Below are 15,164 nucleotides of genomic sequence, written 5' to 3'. Positions count from 1 at the left end.
GTTTATTGCAGCAATCCAGCTGGGAAATAGTGAAGGCTTGGACCAGGTGCTATTCAACAGAAAGAGGGGAAATGATAAATCCATGAAATAGAGCAGAGAAAAAACTAGCAAGATGTAACCTAGTATTTATTAAGCATTCAGTACAGTGCACAGTACTGGGCACTTGGACAGAGTAAAGAGGGGGAGATGGATTGAATGCTGGTATAATTAGTGATTAAGCCCCATCCCAACAGGAGCAGAGAGTGGTTTTAGAATTCCCATGCAGTGGAGAATCCAAGCTATTCAGGACTCTTCCCAACCCAGCCTCTCTGCACCTACAGACAACTGAGAGAGTTAAGTGTGAGTGTTAGTACAGTTTAGAGGACAGAGTTGTATACAGTTGGGAAACAGTATGGCTTCATGGATAGAGCATAGGACTGCGAGTCAGAAGGATCTGGGTTCTAATCCCAGCTCTGCCACTTGTCTGCTGTGTGACCTTGGGCAAGTCACTTAACTTCTCTGTGCCTCAGTTACCTCATCTGTAAAATGGGGATTAAGACTGTGAGCCCCATGTGGGACGGGCTGTGTCCAACCTGGCTACCTAGTATCTGCCCCAGTGCTTAGAACAGTGCTTGACACATAGTAAGTGCTTAACAAATACCATCATCATCCATATTATTATCCTACAATTCATTGTTATTTTTCTCACTGCAGTCCCATTATGAGACAGCTGTGAGCTGGTTGTGGGTATGCAATGTGTCTGTTTGTTGTATTCTCCCAAACACTTAGTACAGTGCTTTGCACACAGTAAGTGTTAAATAAATACAATTAAATTGAATTGAATTGTATTTGTCCCAGCACTTGACACATAGGGAGTGCTCTACAAATACCACAATGACTATGTTTACCAGTTTATATTAAACATTTACTATGCTCAAAACCATACACTAAGAACTCGGATTAAATATGTTAACTCTTTCTATCAGCACATTGCCCCTGTCCCACCTGAAACTCAGAAGTGGGGGAGGAGAGAACACGAAACAGTAAAGATGTATTAAAAACAGAGAAGAAGTGTGACTTAGAGAAAAGATCAGAGGGCCTGGGAGTAAACCGACCTGGGTTCTTATCTTGGCTCCGCCACTTGCCTGCTGTGTGACCTTGGGAGAGTCACTTAACTTCTCTGGCCCTCAGTTCCCTCATCTTTAAAATGGGGGTTCAGTACCTGTCCTTCTTCCTATTTAGACTGTGAGCCTTATGTGGGACAGGAACTGTGCCTGACCTAATTATCTTGTATCTACCCCAGCACTTTAGAACAGTGCTTGGAATATAGTAAGCACCATTATTGACTAATTAAGTTAAATTTAACAGTCCAAAATACCAACATTAAAATAACTAAAACAGTACTTGAGAGCTCAGTTATTAAATTCTTCACTGCTCCAGGCAACAGTGCTTTATCCAATCATTCAGTCAGTCAACCAATCAATAGTATTTATTGAGCACTTACTGTGTGCAGAGCACTGTACTAAGTACTTGGTAGATACAATACAACAGAGTTGGTAGACACATTTCCTGCCAACAATGAGCTCAAAGTCTAGAGAGAGAGACAGACACTAATATAGATGTATAAATTATGGCTATAATGAAAGCAGCGAGACTCAGTGGAAAGAGCACGGGCTTGGGAGCCAGAGGTCATAGGTTCTAATCCTGGCTCTTCCACTTTTTTATGGTATTTGTTAAGTGCTTAGTATGTGCAAAGCACTGTTCTAAGCACTGGGGGCATACAAGGTGATCAGGTTGTTCCACGTGGGGCTCACACTCTTAATCCCCATTTTACAGATGAGGTAACTGATACCCAGAGAAGTAAAGTGATTTGCCCAGAGTCACACAGCTGACAAATGACAGAGGCAGAATTAGAACCCATGACCTCTGACTCCCAAGCCCGGGCTCTTTTCACTGAGCCATGCTTCTTCTCTTGCCTGCCACTTGTCACTGTCAGCTTTGTGACTCTGGGCAAGTCACTTAACTTCTCTGTGCTTCAGTTATCTCATTTGTAAAATGGGGATTAAGACTGTGAGCCCCACGTGGGGCAACCTGATTACCTCGTATCTACCCCAGCACTTAGACCAGTGCTTGACACATAGTAAGTGCTTAACAAATACCATTATTATTATTATTAATTATGGATATAATGAATAAATTATGGATATAATAAATTATGGCTTTGATTTGGTATTATGGATGCAGAGTTGGTAGATGCTGTCTTTGCCCACAAGGAGCTTACAGTTACTTTCATTCATTCATTCATTCAATTGTATTTATTGAATGCACTTACTATGTTCAGGGCACAGTGCTAAGTGCTTAAAAAGTACAATTCAGCAATGAAGAGAAACAATCCCTGCCCACACTGGCCTTACAGTCTAAAAGGGGGGAGACAGGCATCAAAACAAATAAACAGGCATCAATATAAATAGAACTGTAGATATATGCATAAGTGCAGTGGGGCTCGGAGAGGTGGGTAGAGCAAAGGGAGTGAGTTAAGGCAGCGTGGAGGGGAGGAAGCTGAGGAAAAGGGGGACTTACTCTGGGAAGGCCTCCTGGAGGAGGTGAGCCTTCAGTAGGGCTTTAAAGGGGGGAAGAGTGATGTTTGGTGGATTTGAGAACGGACGATGTTTCAGGCCAGAGGTAGGATGTGGGCCAGGGGACGACAGCGGGACAGGTGAGAATGAGGCCCAGTGAGAAGGTGAGCACCAGAGGAGCAGAGTGTGCAGGCTGGGATGTAGAAGGGGAGAAGGGAGGTGAGGTTGGAGGGGGCGAGGTGATGGACAGCTTTGAAGCTAATGGTGAGGAGTTTTTGCTTGATATGGAGGTTGATAGGCAATCACTGGAGATTTTTGAGGAGGGGGGTGACATGCCCAGAGAGTTTCTATAGAAAGATAATCCAGACACCAGAGTGAAGTATAGCCTGAAGTGGGGACAGACAGGAGGTTGGGAGGTCAGAAAGGAGGCTGATGCAGTAATCCAGTCAGGATAGGATGAGAGATTGTACCAACAAGGTAGTGGTTTGGATGGAGAGGAAAGGATGGATCTTGGTGATGTTGTGAAGGTGAGACCAGCAGGCTTACAGGCTTACCGACAGTTACAGAACGAGTCAGATATTAAAATAGATTTAAGGAAAGGGAAAAAGGGGAAATACTGAACAAAAGCTAATGATAATAGTAATAATAGTAATTATGGTATTTGTTAAGCACTTACTATGTGCCAAGCGCTGTACTAAGTACTGGGATAGATATAAAATAGGCAGGTCCCACATGGAGCTCGCAATCTAAGTAGGAGGCAGAATCCCCATTTTGCGGGTAAGGGAACTGAGGTACAGATAAATTAAGTGACTTGCCCAAGATCACACAGCAGACAAGTGGCGAAGCGGGAATTAGAATCCAGGGACTCTGACTCTCAAGCCGGTGCTCTTTCCACTAGGCAACACTGCTTCTTAAGAGGATACAAGATAATCAGGTTGGACACAGTCCCTGTCCCACATGAGGCTCACAGTCTTACTCCCCAGTTTAGAGATGAGGAAACTCAGGCACAGAGAATTTGTGACTTGCCCAAGGTCACACAACAGGTAAGTGGCAGAGCCAGGATTAGAACCCATATCCTCTGATTCCCAGGTCTGAGCTCATACCTCTAGACCACGCTCCTTCCTGAGAGGATTGTAGGATGCTTTGGGACAATAGGTCTGTGTTTCCAACAAGGATCAGCCTCAGAGCCTCCTGCTGGACTTCTATCCTACCCCTAACCCAACTCTTCATCCAAACTGTAGCCAACCATATTTATGGAGCGCTTACTGTGTGCAAAATACTGTACTAGGTGCTTGGGAACATTCAACCTCTCAACTGTGAGCTCATTGTGGGCGGGGAAAGTGTCTACCAACTCTGTTATATTGTTACACTGTACTCTCCCAAGCGCTTAGTACAGTGCTCAGCACACAGTAAGTGCTCAATAAATATGATTGATTGATACAATATAACAGAGTCTGTGGACATGTTCCCTGCCTACAGTGTGTTCGTGGTGACATCTACTCATAGGTGAACCTCATCGTTCATGAACCCGTTGTTGGGTAGGGATTGTCTCTGTCTGTTGCTGAATTGTACTTTCCAAGCACTTAGTATGGCGTTCTGCACACAGTAAGCGCTCAATAAATATGATTGAATGAATGAATGAATGAGAAGCAGCATGGCATAGTAGATAGAGCACAGGCCTGGGACTCAGAAGGTCATGGGTTCTAATCCCAGCTCTGCCACTTTGTCTGCTGTATGACCTTAGGCAAGTCATTTCACTTCTGTGTGCCTTAGTTCCCTTATCTGTAAAATGAGGATTGAAACCGTGAGCCCCTTGTGGGACAAGGGACTGTGTCCCACCCAATTTGCTTGTATCCGCCTCACTGCTAAGTACAGTACCTAGCACATAGTAAGCACTTAACAAACACCATTATTTTTATTATTCAACTGCAAAGGACAACTCTTTATCACGGCCTCTTTAAACTTTTGCTATAGTTTTATTAACTCACATTTTTGGTTGCTCTTTGTAGTTGCTATGGGATTGAAGAGACTACCCTCTGACAGAGTTAGTTCCAGTTGAATGACTCAATCTCAAAGTGTGACATTTTTATTAGCTTTTTTTTAACCTTCTATAGCAACTTCTCTTGTAGATAGATGAAGTGCTAGGTGGATTTGATAACAATGTCTAGAGTAGTTAGTGATCACTAGATTAAAAGAACTCAGGAAAATCATGGCAGCAAAACTAGTACACTGAGGGAGCAAAGCTAATTTGACATACGAGTAACACTTGTCTGTTGATTTGGTATCCTAGATTTTCTCAGAAAAGCATTAGCAGTGGTTAAAATCTTCAGAATGTCATGTTTTTTTCTATCCTCATTTATACAAGGATTTCATTTTCTCCCTGAACTGTGACTAACCAGAACAAATTTCCTGCTTCCCATTGCAGTAATATGGATGGGTTTGTCAGGATTGTTTTTTTTCTTCCTGCACTGAAATACTTCCACCAAATCAACTTCTCCCTGGGCTGAATTTACATCTCAAGCAGCAATGGATACACTATCTTCAGTACTTCATTACCAGCTATCATCTCAAATTTTCACTTTTTTCCACCAAGTACAGTTGCTATAAGATAAAGTATTTCCTGATGATCTGTCTTCCCCTTCTAGGCTGTGAGCTCATTGTTGGGTAGGGACCATCTTTATATGTTGCTGACTTGTACTTCCCAAGTGCTTAGTACAGTGCTCTGCACACAGGAAGTGCTCAATAAATACGATTGAATGAATGATTGAATGAATCTATAAACTGGAAGATGGAATCCTCCTCTTATGCCCAGCTGCAGAAACTGCCTTCTGTGTCCCTTTCCCATTCCATCACGTCTCCTTTGCTTTTTCTGTCCTGGGAAGAAAGCCAGGCAGAGATGGGGCAGTAAAGAAAATTGGATTTTTCTCCTTCCCAAGTTATTATTTTTATTATTATAATTATTGTGGTATTTATTAGGCGCTTACTAAGCCCTGTTCTAGGCCCTGGGGTAAACACAAGATAATCAGGTCCCACATGGTGCTCACATTCTAAGTAGGAGGGAGGACAGGTATTGAATCCCCATTTTGCAGATGAGGGAACTGAGTTACCAAGAAGTGACTTGCCCAAGGTCACACAGCATGTATGATTCTTGTCTCACAAGCCCACAACCTTGGTGTCATCCTTGACTCCACTCTCTCGTTCACCCCACACGTCCAATCTGTCACCAAAACCTGCCGGTCTCACCTCCACAACATCACCAAAATCCGCCCTTTCCTCTCCATCCAAACCGCTACCTTGCTGGTTCAGTCTCTCATCCTATCCTGACTGGATTACTGCATCAGCCTCCTCTCTGATCTCCCATCCTCCTGTCTCTCCCCGCCTCAGTCTATACTTCACTCTGCTGCCCGGATTATACAGAGATTCTCTGGGCATGTTACTCCCCTCCTCAAAAATCTCCAGTGGCTGCCTGTCAACCTCTGAATCAAGCAAAAACTCCTCACTCTAGGCTTTAAGGCTGTCCATCACCTCGCCCCCTCCTACCTCACCTCCCTTCTCTCCTTCTCCGGCCCAGCCCACACCCTCCGCTCCCCTGCCACTAACCTCCTCACCGTGCCTCGTTCTCGCCTGTCCCGCCATCGACCACCAGTCCATGTCCTTCCCCTGGCCTGGAATGCCCTCCCTCCGCACATCCACCAAGCTAGCTCTCTTCCTCCCTTCAAAGCCCTACTGAGAGCTCACCTCCTCCAGGAGGCCTTCCCAGACTGAGCCCCCTTTTTTCTCTCCTCCTCCCCATCCCGTCACCCTACCTCCTTCCCCTCCCCACAGCACTTGTATATATTTGTACAGATTTATTACTGTATTTTATTTGTACATATTTACTGTTCTATTTATTTTGTTAATGATGTGCATCCAGCGCTTAGAACAGTGCTCAGCACTTAGAACAGTGCTCAGCGCTTAGTACAGTGCTTTGCACATAGTAAGCACTTAATAAATGCCATCATTATTAAATAGCTATAATTCTATTTTTTCTGATGATTTTGACACCTGTCTACATGTTTTGTTGTGTGTCTCTCCCTTCTAGACTGTGAGCCTGTTGTTGGGTAGGGACCGTCTCTATATGTTGCCGACTTGTACTTACCAAGCGCTTAGTGGAGTGTGCTGCACACAGTAAGTGCTCGATAAATACGATTGAATGAATGAATGAATGAACGAACATATCCAACAGACAGTTATTCTCTTCCCTTCAAAGCCTTATTGAAGGCACATTTCCTCCATGAGGCCTTCCCTCACTAAGCTCTCCTTTCCTCTTCTCCCACTCCCTTCTGCGTCACCCTGCCTTCATTCATCTCCCCTCCCAATCCTCACAGCACTTATGTACATATATGTAATTTTATTTATTTCTAATAATTTTGGTCTCCCCCTCTAGACAATAAGCTCGTTGTGGGTAGGGAATGTGTCTGTTATTGTTCTGATGTATTCTCTCAAGTGTTTAGTACAGTGCTTTGCACACAGTAAGCTCTCAATAAATACAATTGGTTGAATGAGTGAATAAACGAATGAAAGAACATGGGGCCTCTGAGTCCCAGGCCTGTGATCTTTCCACTAGGCCACACTGCTTCCCATTATGGAGAAGACTCTCTCAAAATCTGCAGGAGAACACTTGCCGTTAGTCCAGAGGCCAAAAGAGCAAAGCAAATATAGCTAATGGCTACCAGTGTCTCTCACATTGTCCTCCACTGAATTTTGGGCTGTTAATTCTTTAACTCACTCACTGGGCTTGGGAGACAACCAAAAGAGCTTTCCTGCTTCAAGTGGTTTGAGTTAAATAGTGTTCTAAAATTGCAGCTCGGATTACAGTGCACTTTTTTCTAGAATCTCAGAGAAACGATTTTGCAAACTGGAACACAACAGGTTTTCAGAAGGAATCTTGCAACCAGAGCAACAGCAATTTGCTTCAATTTGATAACCCCATTGCCTCGAACACTTGATATTAACCCCACCCTCAGCCCCACAGCAATTATGTACAAAGCTGTGTTAGTTATTTTAAGGTCTATCTCCCCATCTAGCCCCACAGCACTAATGTACATAGCTGTAAATTAGTCATTTATTTTAATGTCTATCTCTCCGTCTAGCCCCACAGCACTTATGTACATAGCTGTTAGTTATTTGTTTTGCAGTCCATCTCCCCCTCTAGAACTGAAGTCCTTGTAGGCAGGGAACGTAACAACCAACTCTGTTGCATCGTACTCTTCCAATTAAACAATCAATCGATGGTATTTTTTGAATGTTTACTTTATTCATAGTACAATAATAATAATACTAATAATTTTGGTATTTGTTAAGCGCTTACTATGTGCAAAGCATTGTTCTATGTGCTGGGGAGGATACAAGGTGATCAGGTTGTCCCATGTGGGGTTCACAATCTTAATCTCCCTCCCTCCCCTCCTCCCCGCCCCCACCCCATCCCATTTCTCCTTTCTCATCGCCACCCCTCTTCCCAGTCTCCCCGCCCAAGCCCTCACCAATTTATCCCAATCCAAACCCTCCCCACCCCTCGCACCCTTCCCCCTCCCTCCCCTCCCTCCACAGCTGCTGCCAAGTGTGGCCTCTGGAATCCCCGCTCCATTATAGGTAAGCTCCCTTTCATCCTAGACCTATTCCTTTCCAGCTGTCTACTCTTCCTCGCCCTATCTGAAACATGGCTGTCTCCAGACGACACGGTCTCTTCTGCAGCTCTCTGCAGTGGAGGCCTCCTCTTCTCCCACTCCACCAGACTCACCGGAAAAGGAGGAGGTGTCGGTTTCCTTCTCGCTCCCCAATGTCGCTTTCACACTATCCCTCCTCCCCCTTCCCTTTCCTTCCCTTCCTTTGAAGCCCACATTATTCGCCTCTACCACCCTCTGCAGATTCTTGTAGCCATCATCTACCGCCCCCCCCCCCGACCCACCTCCAACTTCTTAAACGATTTTGACCCCTTCCTCACCTTCCTTCTCTCCTTTTCCATGCCCACTCTGATCCTCGGAGACTTCAACATCCACATGGGTATATCTGGTGACTCCTCTGCCGTCCGCCTTCTATCCTTGATGCTGCCAACCTCCTGCTCCACCCCACCTCGCCCACTCACCAACTTACTTGGTCACACCCTCGACCTCATCATCTCCTACTGCTGCACTATCTCCACCCTCACCAACTCTGAAATTCCTCTCTGATCAATCAATCAATCAATCAATCAATAGTATTTATTGAGCACTTACTGTGTGCAGAGCACTGTACTAAGTGCTTGGGAAGTACAAGTTGGCAACATGTAGAGACAGTCCCTACCCAACAGTGGGCTCACAGTCTAAAAGATCATAACCTTTTCACCTGCCTCCTCACTCACACTCCTCTCCCCTGTAAATCTATATTACTACCTCACAGAGACCTCCACTCTCTCGACCCCATCCATCTTTCTGAGCGCCTCGCACCCCACCTCGCCTCCCTTTCCTCTCTACCCAATCTTGATGATCAGATTACTACTCTCAACTGTACCCTCTCTACTCAGCTCGACTCCCTCGCTCCCCTTTCCCTTCACCTCTCTCGTACCACTAACCCACAGCCCTGGATCACTGCCACTGTCCGCCTCCTCCACTCTTATGCTCGATCTGCCAAACATTGTTGGTGAAAGTCTAAGCACCAAGCCAACCTTGTTCACTTCAAGTTTATCCTTTCCTGCCTTAACTCTGCCCTCTCCTCTGCCAGACAAAACTATTTCTCCTCCCTTATTGACACCCATGCCCATCATCATCATCATCATCATCAATAGTATTTATTGAGCGCTTACTGTGTGCAGAGCACTGTACTAAGCGCTTGGGAAGTACAAGTTGGCAACATATAGAGACAGTCCCTACCCAACAGTGGGCTCACAGTCTAAAAGTCATCCCCGTCAGCTCTTCCGTACATTTAACTCCCTTCTCAGGCCCCCTGTTCCTCCTCCTCCTCCCCTCTTCCCCAACACTCTGGCCTCCTACTTCATTAGTAAAATTAACTCCATCAGGTCTGAGCTCCCCGAAGTCACTCCTCCCCCTTCTCCAACCCCCCGGCTCTCAACCCTCTCTGCTACTCTCCCATCCTTCCCAGCAGTATCCTCAGATGAGATCTCCTCCCTCCTCTCAAGTGCTACTCTGGCCACCTGTGCTTCTGACCCCATTCCCTCTTATGAAATCTCTCGCTCCGTCCCTCCTCCCCTCCTTAACTTCCATCTTCAACCACTCACTTTCCACTGGTTCCTTCCCCTCTGCCTTCAAACATGCCCACGTCTCCCCCATCCTAAAAAACCCTCTCTTGACCCCACCTCCCCTCCTAGCTATTGCCCTATCTCCCTCCTACCATTCCTTTCCAAACTCCTTGAACGAGTCATCTACACTCACTGCCTTGAATTCCTCAACACCAACTCTCTCCTCGACTCCCTCCAAACTGGCTTCCGTCCCCTACATTCCATGGAAACTGCCCTCTCAAAGGTCACCAGTGACCTCCTGCTTGCCAAATCCAGTGGCTCCTACTCTATCCTAATCCTCCTCGACCTCTCAGCTGCCTACGACACTGTGGACCACCCCCTTCTCCTCAACACGCTATCCAGCCTTGGCTTCACAGACTCTGTCCTCTCCTGGTTCTCCTCTTATCTCTCTGGCCGTTCATTCTCAGTCTTTTTTGCGGGCTCCTCCTCCCCTTCCCATCCCCTTACTGTAGGGGTTCCTCAAGGGTCAGTTCTTGGTCCCCTTCTGTTCTCTATCCACACTCACTCCTTTGGTGAACTCATTCGCTCCCGCGGCTTCAACTGTCATCTTTACGCAGATGACGCCCAAATCTACATCTCTGCCCCTGCTCTCTCTCCCTTCTTTCAGGCTCGTGTCTCCTCCTGCCTTCAAAACATCTCCATCTGGATGTCTGCCCGCCATCTAAAACTCAATATGTCCAAGACTGAACTCCTTATCTTCCCTCATAAACCCTGCCCTCTCCCTGACTTTCCCATCACTGTTGATGGCACTACCATCCTGCCCGTCCCACAAGCCCACAACCTTGGTGTCATCCTCGACTCCGCTCTCTCGTTCACCCTTCACATCCAATCCATCTCCAAAACCTGCCTGTCTCACCTCCGCAACATCGCCAAGATCCGCCCTTTCCTCTCCATCCAGACCGCTACCCTGCTGATTCAATCTCTCATCCTATCCCGTCTGGATTACTGCATCAGCCTCCTCTCTGATCTCCCATCCTCCTGTCTCTCCCCACGTCAATCTATACTTCACGCCGCTGCCCGGATCATCTTTGTGGAGAAACGCTCTAGGCATGTTACTCCCCTCCTCAAAAGTCTCCAGTGGCTACCAGTCAATCTACACATCAGGCAAAAGCTCCTCACTCTCGGCTTCAAGGCTGTCCATCACCTTGCCCCCTCCTACCTCACCTCCCTTCTTTTCTCCTACAGCCCAGCCCGCACCCTCCACTGCTCTTACACCGCTAACCTCCTCACTATACCTCGTTCTCACCTGTCCCACCATCGACCCCCGGCCTACGTTCTCCCCCTGGCCTGGAATGCCCTCCCTCCGCACATCTGCCAAGCTAGCTCTCTTCCTCCCTTCGAGGCCCTACTGAGAGCTCACCTCCTCCAGGAGGCCTTCCCAGGCTGAGCCCCCTCCTTCCTCTCCCTCTCCTCCCCCTCCCCATCCCCCCACCCTACCTCCTTCCCCTCCCCACAGCACCTGTATATATGTTTGTAGATATTTATTACTCTATTTTACTTGTACATATTTACTATTCTATTTATTTGATTTTGTTAATATGTTTTGTTTTGGACTTAGAAGTAGTTCTGAGTGCCAGCAAGGAGTGGAGGACATGAAGGCTGTGAGTTTGTGGGCTGAGGATGAAGTCAGTGTCATCAGCCAAGATGAGAGTGTTGCGGAGGGCAGATATTGGGGTTTCTGAGGGTGCTGAGCTCCAAGAACTCCCTTTCCAGTCAGGGACTTGCCTTGCCCAGGTAGCTGATCTGTCCTTAGGCTCAATCTTGGTATAAGAGAAGCAGCATGGCTCAGTGGAAAGAGCATGGGCTTGGGAGCCAGAGGTCATGGTTCTAATCCCAGCTTTGCCACATGTCTGCTGTGTGACCTTGGGCAAATCACTTAACTTCTCTGAGCCTCAGTTACCTCATCTGTAAAATAGGGATTAAGACTGTGAGCCCCACGTGTGACAACCTGATCACCGTGTATCCCCCAGCGCTTATAACAGTGCTTTGCACATAGTAAGCACTTAACAAATGCCATCATTAATTAATTAATTAATCTGCTTGCACAGATTTGCACAGAGTAACTGCTCGGTACATTCTATTGATTAATTGCTCATTTTGTGCAGAGTAACTGCTCGGTACATTCTATTGATTAATTGCTCATTTTGTGCAAGGAATGTGTTTGTTATATTGTTCATTCATGCAGTCATATTTATTGAATGCTTATTGTGTGCAGAGTACTTTACTAATCTCTTGGAAATTACAATACAGCATTAAGGAGAGACAATCCTTGCCCACAATGGACTCACAATCTAGAGTGAGGTGGTGGGGGGAGACAGACATTAGACAGCAACATATATAAATAGAATTATAAATATTTACATATATACATAAGTGCTGTGGGGTGGGGAGAGGGGGGAAGAGCAAAGGGAGTGAGTCAGGGTGATGCGGAAGGGAGTGGGAGCTGAGGAAAAGTGGGGCTTAGTCTGGGAAGGCCTTGTACTCTCACAAGTCCTTAGTATTCATTCAATTCATTCATCCAATCATATTTATTGCGCGCTTACTATGTGTAGAGCACTGTACTAAGTGCTTGGGAAGTACAAATTGGCAACATATAGAGCCGGTCCCTACCCAACAATGGCCTCACAGTCTCTACTCACAATAACCACTCAATAGTTGTGATTGACTGACGATCAACTGACTGATGGAGAATTCTAGGGTTGCATAAGTGGAAAGAATCCTTTCCCTTACCAAAGGCAGTTGTGAACTGAGATTTGAACTATCAGTCTATCTCTGGTATTTATTGAGAGCTTACTGTGTGCAGTACCCTGTACTAAGATCTTGGGAGAGTACAGTATAAAAGTTGGCAGGCATGTTCCCTGCCCACAGATAGCTAAGGGAAGCAGTGTGGCCTAGTGGAAAGAGCACAGGCCTGGGAATCAGGAGACCTGGTTCGAATCTCGGCTCTGCCCATTGCTTTCTGTGTGACCCTGAGTGAGTCATTTCACTTCTCTGTACTTCAGTTTCCTCAAATGTAAAATGGGGGTTCATCAGTACCTGCTCTCGCTTCTACTTAGACTGCGAGCTCCATGTGGAACAGGGATTGTTTCTGACCTGATTAAATTGAATCTACCCCAGGGCATAGAATAGTGCTTGACACATAGTGAGAGCTTAACAGATACCGTAAAAAAAGAGACCATGTGCACGATGCTTTAATTTGATAATGTGAACAGCCCCATGGCCTCAAACACTTAGTATTCATCCCACCCTAAGCCCCACAACACTTATATACAAAGCTGTTAGGTAGTTATTTGTTTAAATGTCTGTCTTCCCCTCTAGAATGTAAAGTCCTTGTGGGCAGGGAATGTATCAACCAACTCTGTTGCATTGTATTCTCCCAATCAAACAATCAATCAGTGGTATTTGCTCTTTGGAACCAGAACTTGATTGAGGTTGGAAGAAGAACAACTTTAACTCAGGAGCTCCCAAAGACAACCTGGATGTGCGTGAGACATGGCGGATATGAAAGGAGTGTTCCTCCCCTTCCTTCTCCTCCTCCTCTTCCTCCTCTTCTCCTTTCATCTCCTCCTCCTCCTCCTCTTCTTCCTTCTCCTCCTCCCCCTACTGTGTTATGGTACAGTGGTACAGCCTTGGCATAATTCTGTGGCCACTTTAAGTGTAATATTTTTTTTAATTGAAAATTCTTGCATGCTCTCACAAAGTGCTCACCCTCACCCACCTCCCCCTGCCCCAGTGGAAACATGACTACCAGGGAAGAGAGAATGTGGTAGCGCTGCATAAAATTATAGCCCTATCATTTATTCACTTACACTAGCTCTCATTACTTTAGTCTTCCTGGTTGAACTGAGGCTCTTATATCAGTTTTGATGAAAAATTCCTACATGGTGGGAAGATTAATGATATTTCTTTAATAGGCTCTGAGTTCCCTACAGAAAGCTTCAAAATGGGTTGTGGTCACTCTGTTACTTTCATGTAACCCTCTTCCCACCTAACCCACGCAACCATCTTGCTGGGCAGCAGGATTCACTCTAGAGCTTCCAAAATCTCTGGGGATCCCCATCAGCAACATAAGCCCTTGCCTAATGAAACTCAGAACCTTTTCTTAATTAATAAAAATTAATTATAGACTAGAAAACAGTAGTCCAACTGGGTAGATGGGGTACAAACAGCAGGTGTGTTAGGGGAGCCACAAAGAGGAAGGATAAGATGAATAGGATTAGTTCAGCAGACTTGTCTTTGCCCAAACTTTCACATATTTTGTGAATCTGGAAATTACTTCCCATACAGTAATTCTTGGATTCAGCCAAAGGATATTCATAGTGACTCTGTGGATCCCAGCCCTTTCTCACTTTTGGGCACCCTCAGGGTCAAGAGCAACAACAGAAACATTTATTTTCAGCTTAATAATTTTCATCAGTTCTCCCTTTTTCGATCTCTTGCCCCACCCTCTGCCACCTCTTCCTTTCTTCCTCATCTTCCCTCTCCTTCAGCTATTAGTTTCTTCTCCAGCAGGTCTGTTCTCTAGCAGCCATTTGCAGCAAAGTTGTGGAGGTCAGCTTCCATTTCAATCTGCTCTTTTATTTCACCTCCCTCTCCTTAATATGTATGGAGGAGGCATAGGGATGGGGAGAGAGCATCATTAAGGAGCAGCCATTTCCTTTTAACTACATACAGGAAGGGAGGAAGTTTGAGGAAGTTTGGTCTTCTCTTTTCAGTGACCCTGGACACTGATTGCCCAAGCATAAAAATGAGATCATTTCATTCCTCCACCAGTGACATTGCAAGTTGCTAATGTTTACTTGTTTGGATCTGTTCCTGATAATAATAATAATGGTAGGTGTGTTTGGGGTCCTTTATTTTCTAAGGTATTAAGTGCTTATCATGTGCCAGGCACTGTACTAAGCGTGGGGTAGATAGAAGCTAATCAGGTTGGATACAGTCCAAGTCCCACATGGGGCTCACAAGTCTTGTCCCCATTTTGCCGATGAGGGAATGGAGGCACAGAGAGTGAAATGACTTGCTCAAAGTCACACAGTAGGCGAGTGGCAAAGCCGGGATAAGAATCTAGATCTTTCAGACTCCCAGGTTTGTGCTTTATCCATTACATCATGCTGCGTCTGTGTCCATTCATTCAATCGTAAAAATTGAGTGCTTACTGTGTGCAGAGCACTGTACTAAATGCTTCTGTGTTAAACCCTTCCAATGTGTCTGTGTTTTCCAGAAGGAAATGTCTAACTTGGTGTGTGTTGGCTTGCAGTTGAAAGAGGTATGTGTGTATGTATGGACAAATTTGTATACTTAAAGTGAAAGCTGTGAAGTGGGAGAAGAGGTTTTGG

The 15,164-nt window shown here is 45.7% G+C and overlaps 1 protein-coding gene across 1 annotated transcript in view; it reads left to right on the top strand.

Moving 5' to 3' along the window:
- SLC2A13 (solute carrier family 2 member 13) overlaps positions 1-15,164 on the top strand; it is a 481,564-nt gene that overhangs the window by 311,585 nt on the left and 154,815 nt on the right. The window lies entirely within an intron of this gene.

This window comes from Tachyglossus aculeatus, chromosome 2 (genome assembly GCF_015852505.1).
Source record: "Tachyglossus aculeatus isolate mTacAcu1 chromosome 2, mTacAcu1.pri, whole genome shotgun sequence".
NCBI lineage: Eukaryota > Metazoa > Chordata > Mammalia > Monotremata > Tachyglossidae > Tachyglossus > Tachyglossus aculeatus.
Note: the sequence above shows the minus strand (reverse complement) of the source record. Positions and strands in the feature narration are given on the sequence as shown.